Genomic DNA, 15,730 nt, shown 5'->3' on the forward strand with positions numbered 1-15,730 from the left:
TCTTCTTTACGCAGTCTATATTTCTAGAGCACATGTAAGTGGTCTTGTCCCGGTTTCAGTGGCCACAAGGTGCATTCCAGAGGAAACAGTAGACATGCTCATTTGACCTCAGGTCTCACCTGGTTGCCAGGCAACAGTGAGGTCTGTCTGTCCCCCTGTGGGGTGCTGTGTCTGAGTCATAATCACAATCACACCAGGGTCACACACACACACACACACACACACACACACACACACACACACACACACACACACACACACACACACACACACACACACACACACACACACACACACACACACACACACAGTAAAACGCAGCGATTTCTATAGCAGCAATTTCTAGTTTTGTTGGTCTAAATTTGTGTAAAAAAGAGAAAATTATTTCCCATTGGCTAGGAAAAACTAAAATGAATTGAATTAAATTTTGTCATTTTGAAACACAAGATATATTTTCCTAGATAGATAAAAAAAAAGTAACATAAACCAACCAAATAAATGGCAGTTCATACTTACTTGATGTTATGACAACAATATTTTCACAGCTCAAAGTAATGCCAACTTATTTTTATGTCTGTATAAAAAAATAACTTTGTGGTCAGAATGATTTCATTTTCAATTGGAAAGAGTGTCTAGAAACATTCAGCGACAGTTCTGGAAGACTGAACTACAATGACATTCCCACCCATGGAAAATCAAAATAAAATAAACTTAACAAATTAATTTCCTTAGTTGTACTGCAGATTAAATAAATAAAGCCCAGACTTTGAAAAGTCCTTTATACTGTGACAAGCTTTTTCCCTCGCAGGCATCAAAAACCCAATGCATCAAACCGTATCATGTCTAATAGCTTGTTTGCACTGCCGCCACGCTTGGTCGAAGTCCAAGAACAGATGGCAGAAAAGTCACCGCACTTTGCGTTTTCAGGTTGAGTGTGTGCCCGGGATGGCGTGTTTATCAGAACGCTGGGTCACTCTCTGCACGTCTGGGTCTCGAAGGCCACCGTGGCATCTCTCCCCACTGCTTTTTACTGCGTGCCTTAAATTCAGCAGTTTAGGAACGACAGATGTGAGGAGAGAGTAGAGAGGGAAAGGGAAGGTTAAAGAGCAAAAGCTTAATTTGCTTGGCTAGCTGAGGTCTGTCCTACAGAAACTCGATAGTGGACGCTGGAGAGGGCCAGGGCAGGAAAGAATGCCACTGAGCTTTGATGTGCCTCCAACAAATGTTGCTTTCCCATTTAGATTTGACCAATTTATAGGCAAAGCAGATTTAGATATTGATAAGCGGTTATTGTGACAGGATCCCTCAGCAGGACAATCGCAAGTAGACAATACTAACTCCAGATAACCTTTAATAAACTAATCCAAGTGAAATATAGCCGTCATCCACCTGTTTCAAAACTCCATTTTAAGAACCTCATGTGCACTATGAGATGATTAAGGTTCTGATAATAAGATTGGGGATCCAAGAGGTTGCATGGGGGACAGAGGTCAGAGGTCACATACTCAGTGTGGATGGAGTTTGTGTTGGCAGAGTGAGTGCGACAGAAAGTGCTAGATGGTGCCTGCCGTTGGCGTTTAATAAGGATGCCGTCTAGTTGATCAAAGGTAACGTTGTTTTGCAGGTGTTGTTGACTGGATAAAAATGTGCGTCTACGCTTCAGTGGGTGTATCATGCAATGGTTGTTTACACACATGGGACACGGGTGGCAGGTCTGCAAACATTCTGTTTGAGCAAATATAAACACGTTTTTTTCCCGTGTGTCCTTTGAGTTGGAGAACAAAAGTGTGTAGTTAAAAAAAGAGAGAAGAAAAGAGCAAAGAACGGATGATCAAAGCCAGAAAGACGCTTTTGAACTGCTATGGGAGGGGAAAATACGCCTGTCTGCCTCATGTAGGTGGACACTGCAGAAAACCTTCCCAGCATGCAGTGCGCTACCCACCAAAAACTTTCACAAGCTCATCTGTATTATGTACTACAGGTTTGTACTCGTATTTGAATAGAAACCTGCAATTTGATGTCATGAGATGTCAGAATTACTCATATAGACAGGACCATACAAACAGCTATAGTTTAGCAGGTATATATACAGTATATATTCCAAGCCTGGTTGCTATGGTTACCTCGTCAAATGGGGTAACTGTAGCAACAGTCCACTGCTTGCAAGCTTTCCATTGCGTCAAGTTTTGGGTAGTAGGTCTACATTGATAAAGCATGACAAATCCTGTGATTATTTATTATTATTAGAGGTGGGCATAGATTAATTTATTTTTATCTAGATTAATCTCACTGGACTCTTGGAATTAATCTAGATTAATCTAGATTAAAATGGCTCATTTTAATTCTGCCGAAGGCATTCAGAATGTGTGCTACCCAAATAATGACTAAAAGTAAGTCTTTGAGAATAGTTCGCGTCGCGTAGGGATGTGAATTTCTGCCAAAAATGCCATTCGACAATAGAAGAGCAAAAGTTGAATATCGTTAAAAAAAAAAAAAAATAAATAAATAAATAAATAAAACGCACAATTACAATGACAGAAAGGGAGGCCAATTTCATCTTTAGCGATATGTCATCCAACAAACTGTTTATTAATTGAACAAGTAACATGTTTACGTCGTTTTTTTTTTACATAGTAGGCTAATTGGAAGAAGAAAAAAACAATAAGCACGACGTAGCTACAGTCCGTTTTTGCATCGCCAAACCAGATGCTCGTTAGATCAAAAAATAATGTTATATGTCATAATGATTTTATGTGAACCTGCCTTTACCGGCAATAGCCTCCTCCTTTTTAAACAAATTAGTTTCCATCAATGTACCGGTATTCGTGTGACTATGCCCCTGCGCAATACACACACATTACCGCGGGATGGCGGGTGTTCATTTCATAAACTGTACACAATGGTAGCTTATTATTTTGTAGCCTATAAATTAATGTATATGTCCAACGGATAATGTCATACTTTTTAGTAGTGCTATCGTGGCGTAATAATCTGTTTGGTTGTAAAATGTATTACCTGAATGAAATTAAATCGAATGTAACGTTATCGTCCTGTTGAATTATTCATTCACAGACAGCTTACGAAGATGTTCAACTAATAAAGATCTTCATCGCTGGCAAAAATATGATGCATTTGCAGATTTGCTTTCACTAGACTAAACTGTAGCTCTTGATGTTCTTAAATCTTCCTGTTACGACTCCGTGTCGAGTGTGATTGAACGCGGTTCAGTGCGCGAGGAACTGAACAGAACTGATTCGCAAACCGATTTAGACAGATCTGCCAACTTGTTTGATGAAGTCTTTGAACAGAATCGACCCAAAAGAGTGATTCATTTGTAAATTGAGATCGCTCATGCCCATAAAAAAGATACAGCGCACTTGGAATAAACTCATTACCAACATGTAAAGTAACGAGAGGAACGATCGCCCAAGTAACATGTAAAAGTATACACCTTGTGTCCCTGACAGGAAAATACCATGCTGCGCGATTTGCGCGAAAATATAACGATATTCGAAAAAGCTATTTTATGATCCCAACCCAACTTTGAGAATAGATTAACGGCGATATTTTTTTTATCGCCCGATAAGAGTCTCACGTTAACGCAGCACGTTAACGCCGATAACGGCCCACCACTAATTATTATATTACATATTTACATATCTCAAAAACATAGTATTATATAAACGACATCTGATGTTTAGCTAACTGTTTTAATGAGTCCAAATGTCCATTTGCATGTGAATTACAGATTGTGATCTACCTTTAAATGTATTCTTTTAGGGTTGATAAACTGGGATCTGCAACTGGGCTCTAGTTTGTATGGTTAGAAATCATGAGGGGAAAAAGTAAACACAAAGTGATTATTTTTCAGTTAATATTTTAACATTTTCAACAATAATATATATATATATATATATATATATATATATATATATATATATATATATATAATCTTAATGAAATGCTTAATATTTGTCTCCCATAGTATAATATGGGTTTTTATATATTGTGAAATCATTATATTTAGGGTTTGTGGCAAACCCCCTGCTCTAATAAACCCAATTCTGATTTATATGTGATATCAAAGAGGAAAATCACAGCAAAAGATCATGTGAGGAAATGTCAGTGTGCTTGAGCACTCCCGCAAGCACTGTTTCCCATCATAAAATGGCCATTTTCCTAGAGAGTCGTTAAAGAAATCGTAAACATACTAAACAAGCCTTAATTAAAGGCAGAGCGTTTTCTCGTTTTTATTTCTAATATGATTTTAGTGATTAGCAGATCTTAAGGTCAATTGTGGTTTTGGCGGGACATTTTGGCCGAGATGATTTCTTTCGTACGTTACACAAATCCAGCCATGACTCGCATTCCTGGCAGCCTGCCTGCAATAACAAGTCAGCATTTTAAGCAAACCCTAAAACCGCATCTCATTAGGGTTTACAACCCAATATAAGGAAACTTGGTCTTTATCCAACATTTAATTCCTGGTTTCCGTCAGGCCAATAAGAAAGGTGATATAAGGAAATATCTGCACTGAGTCTGAACACCATGACAAGCTGAAAGGTAGGGTAGGCTAGGGCTGGGCGATATGGCAAAAATGTAATCTCGATAATTTTTTCCCATATTGATCGATAAGGATATATTTTGATATATAAATTGTTCATGCTGCAAGCTTTAATAGAGTATTCCAACAATTACAGAAGCCACAACATCTAGAGGGTTTGATAATTACATTTTATAGTATAGTTTATTAACAAAAACAGATTACACATTTGGCATTAAAATATTAAGACAACTTCCTTAAATAAATAAAAAAAACAAAAGTTGTGACATGAGGTAAATGAGATTAAATGTGCAAAATGTAAACAAAACTGTTAACAACATTTGTAATACTTACCGTTTGTTTTTAGAGGTAGCTTTAATGTGCAAAATGTAAAAATAACACTATACAACTAGAAGTGCAAACAATTTGTAAAACTGGGGGGTGTAAAACAATTAAAATAAGTATATTATGATTGTGAAAACATTTTAGTAACTAAACAGAATTTTATTAGGTTTAGTGACAACATGTTACAATGTTTACATGGTACAATTTCTGGTAAGCTACGGTTCTCCAGCTGTTTTACCTCTTTCCGTGGTTGAAAAACACTGATTGATCAATTTTATGCATTAAGAATATACATTTCGGTAAGTTGTACTGTATCTTTCAACATTGTTCATTCGTGTTTATTTACTATAAGCTAGAGATGATCGGTTCATGTGCCGCTAGGGATCTGTCACGTCACATTTACAAGCGCCAAAACGGTATTTATTGTTTGAATTTCGTAATAAAATTGACAGAATCTGAGAGCTGAATTTTTTTAAATATATTATAAGTAACCTGTTCTCTCTTGTCTGTCAGTCTCCGTGTCCTGTTTGCTGCACGATTTTTCTGTGCGTGAGAAAATGGATGTGTGGCGTGAGGTTTGAAAAGTGTCAATTGTGTGAGTCTCACGGTGAATGCGTGAGAGTTGGCAGCCCTGACTGAATTCCTTTTCTGTCGACAATTTCATCATCTTTCGATAATAACTCAAGGTGAGTTTCACTTTCGCCACTGCTTCCACACATTTTTTGTCGCCCTTGTGTCCAGTTTGCTTTGCAAAGTGCAGAAATGGACTTTGTACTTTGACGTGCACATTAAAAGCTGCACGCTGATTTGCTGTTGTTGCCAATTTCTGCTGTGCGATTGGCTCTTTGATTAATCCATATCGAGTAAAAATGCCCAGAGCTTATCATCGTTATCGACATAAATTTTATCGCGATTCGATATGATATTGTTTATTGGTCCAGCCCTAAGGTAGGCTATTTGTTTTATAAACACCTTTTGTTATACTGGTTAAAACTCTTATCACATCCTGATAGCAATTAATAATAGAAGTGGTCTAACTATTAAAACATGTACATATATATTCTGTGAAAGTCTCAAGACCAAAACAATGTTCATCCAATTTTTGCATGGTCTGAATGCAATGATACACTGTCCTACCTGCCTGTCAACATATGTATTTCCATACCTCCACACACCCTGCTTGTGCAGACATCACACGTCATCAGTCCGTTCCGTAAGAAAGGCTATGCAGAGTTTTGGACATCAAGTCACTGGGCGCTGTAAAAAAACTGCAGACACGTTTTACAGTTGCGTTTTACAGTTTTGATCATTGTTTTGAACCAAAACAACGATCTTATGCTGCGTTCATGCCATTTTGTAACCGTAACTAATGAATTACCGGTGAAATGAATCTGCAGCAGTCAGGTGGTACAAGTAAGAGCTCTGTAAGTTGTTTATGTTCATTATTATTGTAATGTTATGTGCTTTGAGACTTGAGGTAATTTAACACCGTTTCTCGTGACACTTTGTAGACTCTGCTCTGGCTGTGTGTGTTCATGTGTTTTGAAGGAGGTGTGGCAAAGTTCTAGCATCAAAGAAATGATGCTAGAACTTTTCACAAAAAGTTTTCACTAATCTCACTTTTCACTAATCTCACGTTTATTAGCCATTAGTGTAGTTCATCATATGAACTATGGACATGTTTCACTAATGTTTGACAACCAGAAAGTGTCCAAATGCTTTCTGTCTTAAGGTTAATACAATGTGTTCATTGTTTTATAACTGTAAACCTAACAAACGTCATTTTGTGAAATGTTTTGCTTGAAAAGTGTAATTTTATTCTTTCAATGTTAAACGTTTTTTAAGTGTCTAAATACGTTTTGGGTTTTCTGTATATTATACAAATCACTTTATTTGAACAAAGCCTTCATAAACTACAAAACTGTGGCAATCATTGTTTCTTTTTTGGGTGGTTTGCATCCGTTTGTAATCAATTGCCAATAGAGTGCTGAAATGAGAAATGAGAAAAAAATCACCATCTTAGAAATCCTCCAGATAATTGTGTTTATAAGCAGTTCCAAGCCCCTTCATAGTCTTCAATCAAGGTGCCTGTCGAAATGCAGAACACAGTAATCTTTGTAATCTGTCCTGCTCACGAGGACTGCCTGGAGGGATGGCAGTGTTAGTGTAAAGAGGAAAGTTAAGGGCGCTTTGGAAGGGAAATCAAATTTTTTTTAATGGTGAAGAGAAAATGTTGTGACAAGCTAGCGGTGTTTATCCAACGTTCAAATGTACTGCACTGCTGTGTTTTCCATCCAGTTGACCCTTGGCCTTTTAATTAGTGCTTTTTAAGAGAGAGGCATGTATGGGCGATACAGAAGACAGGTGCTGACAGATTGGGATAGGGTGTAAGGTTCCATTGATCAGCAGCAAGATGGAGAAAGGGGGTGAGAGCGGTGTCGTGCAAATTTTTTTTGAAGGTTAACCGCACTTACAGTTCTATTTCGCTAGCCGGTTCTTTGTGAGACAAGACATTACTAAAGTAAAAAAAAGGTTACATTTTATTTTGATGGTCCACTTTAGTCATTCTACTAACTATAAGTAATTTTGCAAATACATGTCAATTAACTCTTATTAGATCATTAGTAGACTGTCATAGATTGTTAGACTGATAGGCTAGTTAACATGTTTGCAAAGTTTCTTATAGTTAGTACAATCAATATATGAAAACCTCCGATGCAAAAGCTTCTAAAAGCCACCTATGTCAAAAATGAGATAATAATATTGAGTGAATGTTCTCCGCGAATAGTATACGTTCATCAAATACTTTCACTTCAAACTCACAAAATCCCAGCCTCAGTCCATTCAGAAATGTCGGTACGTAGGTAGTCACCTATACACAAGAGCCTGAGAAAAATTTTAATATTTAAAGAGAAACGTTAGACGGACTTCTATCTTCATATGTGTGACCCTGGACCACAAAACCAATCACATGGGTCAATTTTTTGAAATTGAGATTTATACATCATCTGAAAGCTGAATAAATAAGCTTTCCATTGATGCGATGGTTTGTTAGGATAGGACAATATTTGGCCGAGATACAACTATTTGAAACAAAATCTAAATTTTGAGAAAATCGCCTTTAAAGTTGTCCATTTATGTTCGCGATTGTGCTGCATTCACTCACAAAAATAAATATTTTATATCTTTACGGTAGGAAATTTACAAAATATCTTCATGGAAAAGGATCTTTACTTAATATCCTAATGATTTTTGGCATAAAAGAAAAATCGATAATTTTGACCGATACAATTTTGGCTATTGCCACAAATATACCCGTGTTACTTGTGACTGGTTTTGTGATCCATAGTCTCACATATATTATATATTTTCTTTTTGTGGTGAAAACCGAGATACATTTTTTTCAGGGATTCTGAATAGAAAGTTCAAAAGAACAGCATTTATTAAAAATAGATTACTTTTTGTAATATTATAAATGTACACACAATGTACATTTACTCCAACTTTTGATCAATTTAATGCTACTTTGCTGAATAAATGTATATATATATAAAAAAAAAACTTTTAACAATTTGGTAAAGTACTTTTGTTCTAGCGTAAATTGAACTATATTTATAGTAAAGTTGCATTCAAAATCCACTTGGCTCAAAAACCTTAGAGATCTGAGGTAAAGGATGACCAATCACGTTGCTCCATTATTTGTCTTGGATCTACAGCCTGTATACTGACTAATTCAGTGTGTGCAAACTTCAGGCTGCGCTGAAATCCCCCTTCTAGTAAACATACTCGAGTACACTTAAGCAGACTCGCTCTCTCTTAAAAAATAAACTACATACACACACCAACAGGCTGACTCTATCAACATGATTGATGCCTGCTCTCTGGCTGCCTTTCCTCCAGCACACACACACACACACACACACACACACACACACACACACACACACACACACACACACACACACACACACACACACACACACACACACACACACAGACTAACTTTGAAAGTCAGTGTTTTATAAATCAAACTTAACCGAGGGAAGTGGGCAAGGTGGAGGGGGAACGTCTCACTTCAATTCCACCCGAAACTTCTCCAAACTTCCTTCATTGACGTCTTTCTTGTTCTCTGTAAACTTCATATCTCATTTTCTGCCGTGTCCTTTGAGTGCTCTGCTTTTCATTTAGATCTGCCAGTGGCGAAACAAACAAAAGAAAAGATTTCAGATTCAAATCCACCTATGATGCTCCACCCAACAGCAAGGTTTCATTGATCCTTACTTTACCCCAATCACGTCAAAGAAGGACCACTGAAGGATTCGATTCTCTTTCACACCCTCTCCCAATCTCAACTCTTGTTTTCTCCCATTGCTCACTCCCAAACAGACACAGGCAACTGCAGCACCATAAATTCTCTCACTATAAGATACATCCTCATTACGGAGCGCCGGCGGCAGGGAAACGGCTGACAGCTCTCTCTCTGCACCTGTTAGTCCTGTGCCTGTTTGCACTCATTGACTCATCTGTAAACGGCTTCAATCTCGACGTCTCTATCCGTGCCAACTAACTCGATGCTTCAAACGTTTGCTGACTCTTTGCTGGCCCACAGACTCTATCTATAAAAGTTTCATATTTCCTACAGGCAGTCAATTATTGCGCCGGCATATTCAGTTGCAATAAAAACATCAGTAATCGCTCTGTCGGAGTTCTCCCCGCAGGTTCAGAGCTCTCTTCTGAAGAGCTGGGATATTCAGTGACAATTATGATTTTTTTCTGCTCTCTGTCTTCAGCTCCCTCGTTTTCTGATGTACTTGATCTTCTGCAAATATTGTTGAAGCTCATATGGCACCGGTTCGCTGGGTAATTGTCAGCTCGGCCATTATAACAATATAACTGATTTCTTTGTTTCTAGACAGCTTTGACCTTTTAGCCAGTTTTTATTGCAGTTATGTGAATTAAAATGTGGAAATGTTCTTATTATTTTTAACGTTGCCCATTCTCAGGCCCCTTACCTCATTTTTACCTCAAAGTCTCTCGTTTTTTTATGTAGTTTATGTAGGCTACTACTGCATAAGCAGGTATTGTGGAGGTGGCAGTCTGGCTTCATAATGTTTTTTTTATAAAGATATACATCAAGGAATGTGTTTTCAAGACTTTTTTTGTGGCAGGGAGTCCTTTGGCTGCCGGACTGTTTCCCCTCCCATCTTAGGTGGCGGTTAAATATAACTCAAATCCATCTTAATACAGTGGGAATAAAAGTACAGTAATGACACGCTGTAAAGTAATACATTTCAAGCTCAGTGTTACTCCCTACGGCCTGTGTGTGTTTGTGTGTGTGTGTGTGTGTGTGTGTGTGTGTGTGTGTGTGTGTGTGTGTGTGTGTGTGTGTGTGTGTATGTGTGTGTGTGAATGACTGCAGCAGCTGGATAAAGCATAAGGAAGCATTAACAGGTTTCTGTGAGTTGTGCTAATGTCTGTGAATCCTGTGGTGGGATTTGACTTTGACTTTAGGCAGCGACACTGCAAATGTCTGTGTTCCTCTTTCCGAGCCACACCAGCGTTCTCGCACATGGAAGTCAGAACACCACTAGTGTCACTTTGGGTAATGATAACACTTCCCAGAGTTCTGCTGGCTTGTGTCATCACGTACACTGAGCTCTGTTGATGTCCCTAAAAAAGTACTGTGATGCAGTGATGGTATCAGATTGTAATACTAGAGTACTTTGTGTGGGGTCCGAATGTCTGAGATCACAAATGAAAATGCTTCATTTTGCATTTATCTTAAATTTTGTTTTTGCCCAGTGTTCATTGTCACAAATTTATTTTTTATACAAGAGACCTAAAAACAATAAAACATAATAATAGAATAGAAAATAATAATAATAAGAAGAAGAAATTAAATTCACAATGAATAATAAATTATACTTTTTCAATAAGCTAATTCAAATAAATTAATGACAATGAACAATAGGCAAATATGATATTTTTTTCTTCATAAGGTTGAGCATTGTTTGCAGCCCAAAAACTATTTAATTCTAGTTTGTCTGCTTCTTATTATTATTTGAATCCAAATTTCTATCCAACATTGGGCTCTACTTTATACCACAGTCTTCAGTGTATATAATAAAATACAGCAACAAGGTTAGAATATTATTTAAAAATAATTGTAATTTTTAAAAAATATTATATATCAAATTAATAGATGAATCATATTGCATACTGTAATATAAGTGCCAAATACCATGGCATGTGAGCAACCGTTCAAGAATTCCAATGTGTTGCACTGGCTTTGTGATTCTTTATGAGATGTAAATTCTGATATGCTCTGCATGCAATATTTTTTCAACGTGGTCTAATTATACTTGACCATATCACTGTAGCACATACGAAGGTTCATCAAATAGATTTGTGTCTCTCTTGTGAATTCATAATTTTGCGATTCATAATCCCAGACATTTCCCTCATGCTTGTCATTCCTCGCTCATAGTCATCATAGTCAAAAGCTCTAGCAGGAGGCTGAAGAAAACCACCCGGGTCAGGTGTCCCATAATCCCCCTAAACCACTGTAACCTGCACATCAAACAGAATGGCGGTGGGGTAGATCATAAACCACAGGACCAAATGACTATCCACGCTTTCACAGAGCAACTGCCGTTATGGTTGGGCGACTGGAGAGCCAGCAGGAGTCTTGAGAAATACTTGTTTCTTGAGTGTGTGGTTCTCACTCCTGACCACAAGAGGTGCTAAAATAAAGTGCATTATATCATCATCATTTATTTGGATTACTGAGTGGTTGGGTAATTACAGCCTCTATTATTTTGAGTCTACCTTTAAATTACACGTACAAGAACGAAATTAATATATCATGGCTTACATTTTGCCTTTGTATTTGGATCCTCCATACTTTTTTTGACATCCACGGCATGATTGTAGTAAAATGAAGTCATCACTGTCTGTCTCAATTCTTAGCATTGTTCAGGTAGTGATATTTCAATATGTTTTTTTTCTTTTTCTTTTTACATACCCATTTTTGTTTGTCGACTATATTGGCTAGAAAAGCATTCGAATAGTCAGTTATTTGGCATATACTGATTAGTTGTCATGTTTACTTTATGTAAATTACTCAAAGTATGCAGTCAGTTCTGCATGCACTGTAAAAAAAAATATGATCAATAAGTTATACCAATATAACTTGCTTTAACTCATAAAAATAAGTTAATCAATTTTCAATTCTTTTTTTATAAGTTATACAAGATTCAACTAATTTTAAAGTCAGTTTAATGCAATTCGAGTTTAAATGAGTTAACATTGATTGCACTTAAAAATTTAAGGCAGCAACTTTTTTTAAAAAAAAAATTTATTCCAAATATATTGACCAATGACAGGTTATAGAAAATCAATGTCATGTACATTAAAAGGCATTTGTGGACAGAACAATTGTATCGAATTGCACAGAACAAGTGCAACTTAAGTCATGTTATCCGTGACTAGTCAACAACAAAAACAAAAATCGCACAGTCGGTGGTGAGAGCACGTGTGTGCAGCCATATGTTCACACGGCCTTACATGAACAAATGGAACCGGGGGTCCATCTGAAAGCGAAGGTCTGTCCTGAACTGCCCGATGAAATATGTGAGCCGTCATCATCTGCTCTGAAGAAAAACAATCAAACGCAGAGGGAGGAATTCCTATCCTGACAGAGTGCCATCATCACAGAGGTGCTCCTCTCTTCACCTTCACGCTCTCCCCTGTTCTCTCCCTCTTTTACATTCCCTCTGCTCAGTCTTTCCTTTCCCACTGTATCAGAGGACTATTCTCAGGCCGGCTGAAGGCCGAGTCTGATCAGCATGTGGGCACAGGAGTGAGGAAACCTGAGTGCTGCGGAGCCACATTCTCCTGGTGGATTCCTGTTTTGTGCCCCTTCAGAGAGCTAGTGTTCCCTTTGACACAGCTGCATAAACTAACCAATGAGAAAGACTCACAGTGAGCTCTACAGCTCAGCATTATGGGTAGTATGTGCACTTCAGAATTGTAAAGAACTGTGGGAACTTGAAAGAGAAGCTGCAGTAAGAACTATGTACAACTATTACTTACATACAATGTAATAGTCCCATGCGATTCAGTGATGGTCTCGAATGGTAATATAATGAATTTAGTGTTACTTCTTTGATACTCTAAAGGGCCTATATATTGTATTCATTAATATTTAAGCAATATTACACATGCAAGAGGGCTGTTTTAGACAAACAGCACAATTGCAAGAGTGATGCTACATTTTATGCAACTTGGACAAAATATGTCCAGTTACCTTGTCTGTTTCTGTTCTGCCAATGAAAATACTTCCATACGAAGCCACACAGAAATCTCACGAGTCTCTGAGCAGCACACAGTGGTATTTGCTTCCTGAGTGAATCAGTGTTTTTGAGCAAATCGTTCAATGTGTATGAATGACATTTAGTATGTCCTGATTACAATCTCCACGCATTTATTGAACATACTTTTTTAACAGACGCAAAGTAATTACTTACTCAAAAGAAGTACCTACTCAGCTGTAGCCAGACACTTGTTTCAGTTCTGCAGTTTTGAACGAATTGCTTGAATACTGCCATATACTGCATAAAGGTTCATTAAATATTTTCTATATATACATTAGTAGCCAAAACTGATGTCCCAAGGGATTTATTTTCAATGACCCCACATATGATTAAGCCATCAAGATATGAGGAAAATATTAAATAAGAAGGACGAACAAAACATTAAACTTGGTTAAGGTATTTATTAGGGGTGTGACGCAACACTTATCTTAAGAGATGAGATTGGGTTCACGAGAACGAGACGAGTCGCGATTTTTGCCCGATATTTTAAAGAAATCCTCAATAATAAAATTCATGACTGGAAAAATAGTCTGCAAGTGCATTTTAAAATGTTTGGTCCCACTTTATATTAAGTGGCTATAGGTACTATACATTGAAATTAATAATTTGATACAATGGACTTATTGCATACATACATGGTTTTACATTGTACTTATATTTTGAAAATACCTGTGTGTAATTACAGCTGTAATTAATGTATGCAATTACAGTTGCAATTACACTGTTTACCCTTCCCTTACACGTTAACCCACCCTTAAACCTACCCATACCTGCACACCAGCCCATAACCTTACCCGTATCACACCTTCATAGTAGCACAAGTGTTTTACAATATAACATCAACACAATACGTACTTTGTACTTATTTTTTGATGTAAGTACATAGTACTTAAAGACACTTAATATAAAGTGGGACCCAACAATGTCCAAGCACTTTAAAAGGTTTTGCCACAAACTCAACTGACTGGCTTTTCTCCTATATGATTTCACATGAGTCTCTTCAGACCTTACTGTATATTTATGGGCTTAAAGAACTTCTGATTGAGGCTGTGTGTGACCTCCTGATTAAACTCCTTTCCACAAATTGAAGCAGCGGAGTGCACATTCTACAAGATAAACGTCATTTATCAGACGAATCCGCCACTGTCACACAATCAGTGAACTGTGATTCCTGCTGCACTGTGTGCGACTGCAACCCATGCTGGATAATAGATAGTTTAATAAAATAGTTTACCATGTTTTTTATTTTTTATAAAAATAGCAAAACAACAGTTGAGGCGGGTAACGGTGGCATACACTATGCTAATTTCACCCTCACGCACGCATCGTCATGGCGATATTGCGAGACAGTTTTTCACTCTACGAGAAATCTCGTCACTTTTTAGTCTCCAAGATCTTGTGGCACGAGATCTCGTCACACCACTCCTAGTATTTATCTGACAAAATTATTTGTAAAAAAGGCAAACTACCACTACAGGAATTTACTATGAAAAAAAAGCTCAAATGAAAAAAAAACATTGACTATATAGACCTATATATAGGTACAGTATTTATATATATAGTTGTTTATGTCTCTGTACTATGTCTGAATGGTATAAACTGAATATGGTTGTATATTCGACTTCAACATGTAATTGACAGATAGTCTCTCTGCTTTTCATCTATGCGTACCATCTTTCCTTTCGGTCTCTTCTTAATAAATGTTTACACAGCATGTTATGTATTTTCTGTCTCTTACAGATATTGCCCTCGGTTTTGTACAAAAGACCCACTGTTTGTGAATGAAGTGAAACATGATGTTCCATGGCACTAAATGTTTTTATCAGGTCATCTTTAGCAGACGTGTCACGGGCTGTTTCATAACAAAGGGAGGAAGTATTTGTAACAGCTCGTATATCAATTTTCTGAAGGAAATTCTCTTTGAAATCTGCCTGTTTCATCCTTTGCCGATAAATCACTCGCTTCGTCATTTTTCTTTTGTTTCTCCCTCCCCTGCCATCCCCTCGTCTCTCTCTCTCATTCATCTGACATATGTTTATATTGCAAGTATTTATTGTGTGTTTTCCTTTGTAAAGTGCTGGTATATATCACTGCTGCTGGCCTGTGAGCGGAGAGGGAGGGAGGCTATCAGCACGATTGATTTGTGTTGTTTTCATTCTCTGGTGGGCTTCTCTTCATGAGCAAAGCCAAAATAGCCAGAACACACAGACACACGAACTGAGCAGTGAGATGCGGAGGGTAAGAGAAACAGAAGGGCGTCCCTTTTCTGCTTTATTTCTGTTAGACTGCTGTGGTCTGCACTCAAAATATGGTCGAACAAATATTTAAATCCTGACGTTAAACACTGACATCTAAGCCTATTTTTTTGCCCTGTTATTCTTATCACAGGCCATTTGGCTCATATGGGACATGTCATATTTCTAAAACGTAGAGGAAACTGTAACATAAACCCTAGATTTGGAAACAC

Source organism: Siphateles boraxobius, unplaced genomic scaffold (assembly GCF_051911475.1).
Source record: "Siphateles boraxobius isolate OS27281-9 unplaced genomic scaffold, OSU_SipBor_1 86, whole genome shotgun sequence".
NCBI lineage: Eukaryota > Metazoa > Chordata > Actinopteri > Cypriniformes > Leuciscidae > Siphateles > Siphateles boraxobius.